The sequence below is a fragment of the Coregonus lavaretus genome, assembly GCF_964263955.1.
Source record: "Coregonus lavaretus genome assembly, chromosome: 4".
Classification (NCBI taxonomy): Eukaryota; Metazoa; Chordata; class Actinopteri; order Salmoniformes; family Salmonidae; genus Coregonus; species Coregonus lavaretus.
Genome location: NC_139991.1, coordinates 23963377 through 23970876, shown reverse-complemented (window position 1 = coordinate 23970876; position 7500 = coordinate 23963377).

Here is a 7500-nt window from a genome sequence, read left to right as displayed (position 1 = left end):
ACTCCAGTTGCCATTTGTTCTACAGCAACACCGCTTAACCAAACAAAGGTCTCTTCCTGGTGCATGCTTGCATTTAAGGGTAACTACACCCCAACATCTAAATGTCTTACAATTTTCCCAGACCTCACAAATGGTCACCTGATAGGGTTTAAACATTGTTGTGGACATAGAACATCCAATTGTGCTGTTTTGCTATTAAAAAGGTGTACTTTTGAGAGCAAAAACCTGCCAAAACAGGGACAAACGGTCAACGGGGAAATCTAAACGGAGAAAAGGGAACTTGGGAATTAACGGAATCAGGCAAAACATTGAAGGGATTTTATAGTGCCCTAATGGACTACAGACATTGACTGTCTCCTAGACTAAAAACAAAGGCTTCATGTACTGCCTATATTTTGAGGGAAACGCACTGTCCATTATTTGATTTGATTTGATCAGGGCAGGGCAGCACACAAACTGCATTTAGTCCAATAACAAGCCATGATATTATTAGGGTGATAAATAAAAAGCAGTTGCTCCATGACACAAGAGCACGCTCTACTGGGACAAAAAGCTTACAGCACCTGGTATTCCCAGGCGGTCTCCCATCCAAGTACTAACCAGGCACGACCCTGCTTAGCTTCCGAGATCGGACGAGATCGGGCGTATTCAGGCTGGTATGGCCTTAAGCGAGGGAACAACTCTTGGTACACTATATAAAGTCAATGTGTCACTCACTCTGAAAGGGACACAGAAACGTATCCACTTTGTGACACAAACTGAAGAAGCTCAACCCCTGCTTACATTTCCAATATATATATATATATATTTGAGTCTTGTTGGGGGGGGGGGAAGAGGGCATATCCTATGTTGATTTATGATAAGTTCATTGACTAGGGCCCTATAAAATAGGCGTTGCGGACCGAATCACGGAATCCAGACATTAAACCGAAATTCAACAATATTCAAACATTTATTGAACTTAGTAAGAAATCAACTAAATCTATTCAACTTGTTAGAAAACGCTTTCATTTGCCCGAGTCAATCATAAGACATGAACAAAATGCATCAGTGATTCGTATTTCCATGAACTTTCTGAAACGGCACAGGAATGCCCCTGTCTGTGTGCATGTGTGCGGTGCGCGCGTATGTCTACACTTTGTGTAGCCGTTAGCGATGATGCTAATGATAACCTTCTTCTGGTAGGGAAGGAATGGCTTTCCCCAAAACCTTCGCAAGTAAATGTTAACTACAAAGTAGCCTATGCCTGCCTGGCAGAATTATACCGTGATCATTTGCATCACTCCAGTTGCCATTTGTTCTACAGCAACACCGCTTAACCAAACAAAGGTCTCTTCCTGGTGCATGCTTGCATTTAAGGGTAACTACACCCCAACATCTAAATGTCTTACATTTTTCCCAGACCTCACAAATGGTCACCTGATAGGGTTTAAACATTGTTGTGGACATAGAACATCCAATTGTGCTGTTTTGCTATTAAAAAGGTGTACTTTTGAGAGCGAAAACCTGCCAAAACAGGGACAAACGGTCAACGGGGAAATCTAAACGGAGAAAAGGGAACTTGGGAATTAACGGAATCAGGCAAAACATTGAAGGGATTGTATAGTGCCCTAATGGACTACAGACATTGACTGTCTCCTAGACTAAAAACAAAGGCTGCATGTACTGCCTATATTTTGAGGGAAACGCACTGTCCATTATTTGATTTGATTTGATCAGGGCAGGGCAGCACACAAACTGCATTTAGTCCAATAACAATCCATGATATTATTAGGGTGATAAATAAAAAGCAGTTGCTCCATGACACAAGAGCACGCTCTACTGGGACAAAAAGCTTACAGCACCTGGTATTCCCAGGCGGTCTCCCATCCAAGTACTAACCAGGCCCAACCCTGCTTAGCTTCCGAGATCGGACGAGATCGGGCGTATTCAGGCTGGTATGGCCGTAAGCGAGGGAACAACTCTTGGTACACTATATAAAGTCAATGTGTCACTCACTCTGAAAGGGACACAGAAACGTATCCACTTTGTGACACAAACTGAAGAAGCTCAACCCTTGCTTACATTTCCAATATATATATATATATATATATATATATATATATATATATGAGTCTTGTTGGGGGGGGGGGGGAAGAGGGCATATCCTATGTTGATTTATGACAAGTTCATTGACTAGGGCCCTATAAAATAGGCGTTGCGGACCGAATCACGGAATCCAGACATTAAACCGAAATTCAACAATATTCAAACATTTATTGAACTTAGTAAGAAATCAACTAAAACTATTCAACTTGTTAGAAAACGCATTAATTTGCCCAAGTCAATCATAAGACATGAACAAAATGCATCAGTGATTCGTATTTCCATGAACTTTCTGAAACGGCACAGGAATGCCCCTGTCTGTGTGCATGTGTGCGGTGCGCGCGTATATCTACACTTTGTGTAGCCGTTAGCGATGATGCTAATGATAACCTTCTTCTGGTAGGGAAGGAATGGCTTTCCCCAAAACCTTCGCAAGTAAATGTTAACTACAAAGTAGCCTATGCCTGCCTGGCAGAATTATACCGTGATCATTTGCATCACTCCAGTTGCCATTTGTTCTACAGCAACACCGCTTAACCAAACAAAGGTCTCTTCCTGGTGCATGCTTGCATTTAAGGGTAACTACACCCCAACATCTAAATGTCTTACATTTTTCCCAGACCTCACAAATGGTCACCTGATAGGGTTTAAACATTGTTGTGGACATAGAACATCCAATTGTGCTGTTTTGCTATTAACAAGGTGTACTTTTGAGAGCGAAAACCTGCCAAAACAGGGACAAACGGTCAACGGGGAAATCTAAACGGAGAAAAGGGAACTTGGGAATTAACGGAATCAGGCAAAACATTGAAGGGATTGTATAGTGCCCTAATAGACTACAGACATTGACTGTCTCCTAGACTAAAAACAAAGGCTGCATGTACTGCCTATATTTTGAGGGAAACGCACTGTCCATTATTTGATTTGATTTGATCAGGGCAGGGCAGCACACAAACTGCATTTAGTCCAATAACAATCCATGATATTATTAGGGTGATAAATAAAAAGCAGTTGCTCCATGACACAAGAGCACGCTCTACTGGGACAAAAAGCTTACAGCACCTGGTATTCCCAGGCGGTCTCCCATCCAAGTACTAACCAGGCCCGACCCTGCTTAGCTTCCGAGATCGGATGAGATCGGGCGTATTCAGGCTGGTATGGCCGTAAACGAGGGAACAACTCTTGGTACACTATATAAAGTCAATGTGTCACTCACTCTGAAAGGGACACAGAAACGTATCCACTTTGTGACACAAGCTGAAGAAGCTTAACCCCTGCTTACATTTCCAATATATATATATATATATTTGAGTCTTGTTGGGGGGGGGGAAGAGGGCATATCCTATGTTGATTTATGACAAGTTCATTGACTAGGGCCCTATAAAATAGGCGTTGCGGACCGAATCACGGAATCCAGACATTAAACCGAAATTCAACAATATTCAAACATTTATTGAACTTAGTAAGAAATCAACTAAATCTATTCAACTTGTTAGAAAACGCATTCATTTGCCCAAGTCAATCATAAGACATGAACAAAATGCATCAGTGATTCGTATTTCCATGAACTTTCTGAAACGGCACAGGAATGCCCCTGTCTGTGTGCATGTGTGCGGTGCGCGCGTATGTCTACACTTTGTGTAGCCGTTAGCGATGATGCTAATGATAACCTTCTTCTGGTAGGGAAGGAATGGCTTTCCCCAAAACCTTCGCAAGTAAATGTTAACTACAAAGTAGCCTATGCCTGCCTGGCAGAATTATACCGTGATCATTTGCATCACTCCAGTTGCCATTTGTTCTACAGCAACACCGCTTAACCAAACAAAGGTCTCTTCCTGGTGCATGCTTGCATTTAAGGGTAACTACACCCCAACATCTAAATGTCTTACAATTTTCCCAGACCTCACAAATGGTCACCTGATAGGGTTTAAACATTGTTGTGGACATAGAACATCCAATTGTGCTGTTTTGCTATTAAAAAGGTGTACTTTTGAGAGCAAAAACCTGCCAAAACAGGGACAAACGGTCAACGGGGAAATCTAAACGGAGAAAAGGGAACTTGGGAATTAACGGAATCAGGCAAAACATTGAAGGGATTTTATAGTGCCCTAATGGACTACAGACATTGACTGTCTCCTAGACTAAAAACAAAGGCTTCATGTACTGCCTATATTTTGAGGGAAACGCACTGTCCATTATTTGATTTGATTTGATCAGGGCAGGGCAGCACACAAACTGCATTTAGTCCAATAACAAGCCATGATATTATTAGGGTGATAAATAAAAAGCAGTTGCTCCATGACACAAGAGCACGCTCTACTGGGACAAAAAGCTTACAGCACCTGGTATTCCCAGGCGGTCTCCCATCCAAGTACTAACCAGGCCAAACCCTGCTTAGCTTCCAAGATCGGACGAGATCGGGCGTATTCAGGCTGGTATGGCCGTAAGCGAGGAACAACTCTTGGTACACTATATAAAGTAAATGTGTCACTCACTCTGAAAGGGACACAGAAACGTATCCACTTTGTGACACAAACTGAAGAAGCTCAACCCTTGCTTACATTTCCAATATATATATATATATATATATATATATATATATATATATATATATATATATATATATATATGAGTCTTGTTGGGGGGGGGGGAAGAGGGCATATCCTATGTTGATTTATGACAAGTTCATTGACTAGGGCCCTATAAAATAGGCGTTGCGGACCGAATCACGGAATCCAGACATTAAACCGAAATTCAACAATATTCAAACATTTATTGAACTTAGTAAGAAATCAACTAAAACTATTCAACTTGTTAGAAAACGCATTAATTTGCCCAAGTCAATCATAAGACATGAACAAAATGCATCAGTGATTCGTATTTCCATGAACTTTCTGAAACGGCACAGGAATGCCCCTGTCTGTGTGCATGTGTGCGGTGCGCGCGTATATCTACACTTTGTGTAGCCGTTAGCGATGATGCTAATGATAACCTTCTTCTGGTAGGGAAGGAATGGCTTTCCCCAAAACCTTCGCAAGTAAATGTTAACTACAAAGTAGCCTATGCCTGCCTGGCAGAATTATTCCGTGATCATTTGCATCACTCCAGTTGCCATTTGTTCTACAGCAACACCGCTTAACCAAACAAAGGTCTCTTCCTGGTGCATGCTTGCATTTAAGGGTAACTACACCCCAACATCTAAATGTCTTACATTTTTCCCAGACCTCACAAATGGTCACCTGATAGGGTTTAAACATTGTTGTGGACATAGAACATCCAATTGTGCTGTTTTGCTATTAAAAAGGTGTACTTTTGAGAGCGAAAACCTGCCAAAACAGGGACAAACGGTCAACGGGGAAATCTAAACGGAGAAAAGGGAACTTGGGAATTAACGGAATCAGGCAAAACATTGAAGGGATTGTATAGTGCCCTAATAGACTACAGACATTGACTGTCTCCTAGACTAAAAACAAAGGCTGCATGTACTGCCTATATTTTGAGGGAAACGCACTGTCCATTATTTGATTTGATTTGATCAGGGCAGGGCAGCACACAAACTGCATTTAGTCCAATAACAATCCATGATATTATTAGGGTGATAAATAAAAAGCAGTTGCTCCATGACACAAGAGCACGCTCTACTGGGACAAAAAGCTTACAGCACCTGGTATTCCCAGGCGGTCTCCCATCCAAGTACTAACCAGGCCCGACCCTGCTTAGCTTCCGAGATCGGATGAGATCGGGCGTATTCAGGCTGGTATGGCCGTAAACGAGGGAACAACTCTTGGTACACTATATAAAGTCAATGTGTCACTCACTCTGAAAGGGACACAGAAACGTATCCACTTTGTGACACAAGCTGAAGAAGCTTAACCCCTGCTTACATTTCCAATATATATATATATATATTTGAGTCTTGTTGGGGGGGGGGGAAGAGGGCATATCCTATGTTGATTTATGACAAGTTCATTGACTAGGGCCCTATAAAATAGGCGTTGCGGACCAAATCACGGAATCCAGACATTAAACCGAAATTCAACAATATTCAAACATTTATTGAACTTAGTAAGAAATCAACTAAATCTATTCAACTTGTTAGAAAACGCATTCATTTGCCCAAGTCAATCATAAGACATGAACAAAATGCATCAGTGATTCGTATTTCCATGAACTTTCTGAAACGGCACAGGAATGCCCCTGTCTGTGTGCATGTGTGCGGTGCGCGCGTATGTCTACACTTTGTGTAGCCGTTAGCGATGATGCTAATGATAACCTTCTTCTGGTAGGGAAGGAATGGCTTTCCCCAAAACCTTCGCAAGTAAATGTTAACTACAAAGTAGCCTATGCCTGCCTGGCAGAATTATACCGTGATCATTTGCATCACTCCAGTTGCCATTTGTTCTACAGCAACACCGCTTAACCAAACAAAGGTCTCTTCCTGGTGCATGCTTGCATTTAAGGGTAACTACACCCCAACATCTAAATGTCTTACATTTTTCCCAGACCTCACAAATGGTCACCTGATAGGGTTTAAACATTGTTGTGGACATAGAACATCCAATTGTGCTGTTTTGCTATTAAAAAGGTGTACTTTTGAGAGCGAAAACCTGCCAAAACAGGGACAAACGGTCAACGGGGAAATCTAAACGGAGAAAAGGGAACTTGGGAATTAACGGAATCAGGCAAAACATTGAAGGGATTGTATAGTGCCCTAATGGACTACAGACATTGACTGTCTCCTAGACTAAAAACAAAGGCTGCATGTACTGCCTATATTTTGAGGGAAACGCACTGTCCATTATTTGATTTGATTTGATCAGGGCAGGGCAGCACACAAACTGCATTTAGTCCAATAACAATCCATGATATTATTAGGGTGATAAATAAAAAGCAGTTGCTCCATGACACAAGAGCACGCTCTACTGGGACAAAAAGCTTACAGCACCTGGTATTCCCAGGCGGTCTCCCATCCAAGTACTAACCAGGCCCGACCCTGCTTAGCTTCCGAGATCAGACGAGATCGGGCGTATTCAGGCTGGTATGGCCGTAAGCGAGGGAACAACTCTTGGTACACTATATAAAGTCAATGTGTCACTCACTCTGAAAAGGACACAGAAACGTATCCACTTTGTGACACAAACTGAAGAAGCTCAACCCCTGCTTACATTTCCAATATATATATATATATATTTGAGTCTTGTTGGGGGGGGGGGAAGAGGGCATATCCTATGTTGATTTATGACAAGTTCATTGACTAGGGCCCTATAAAATAGGCGTTGCGGACCGAATCACGGAATCCAGACATTAAACCGAAATTCAACAATATTCAAACATTTATTGAACTTAGTAAGAAATCAACTAAATCTATTCAACTTGTTAGAAAACGCATTCATTTGCCCAAGTCAATCATAAGAC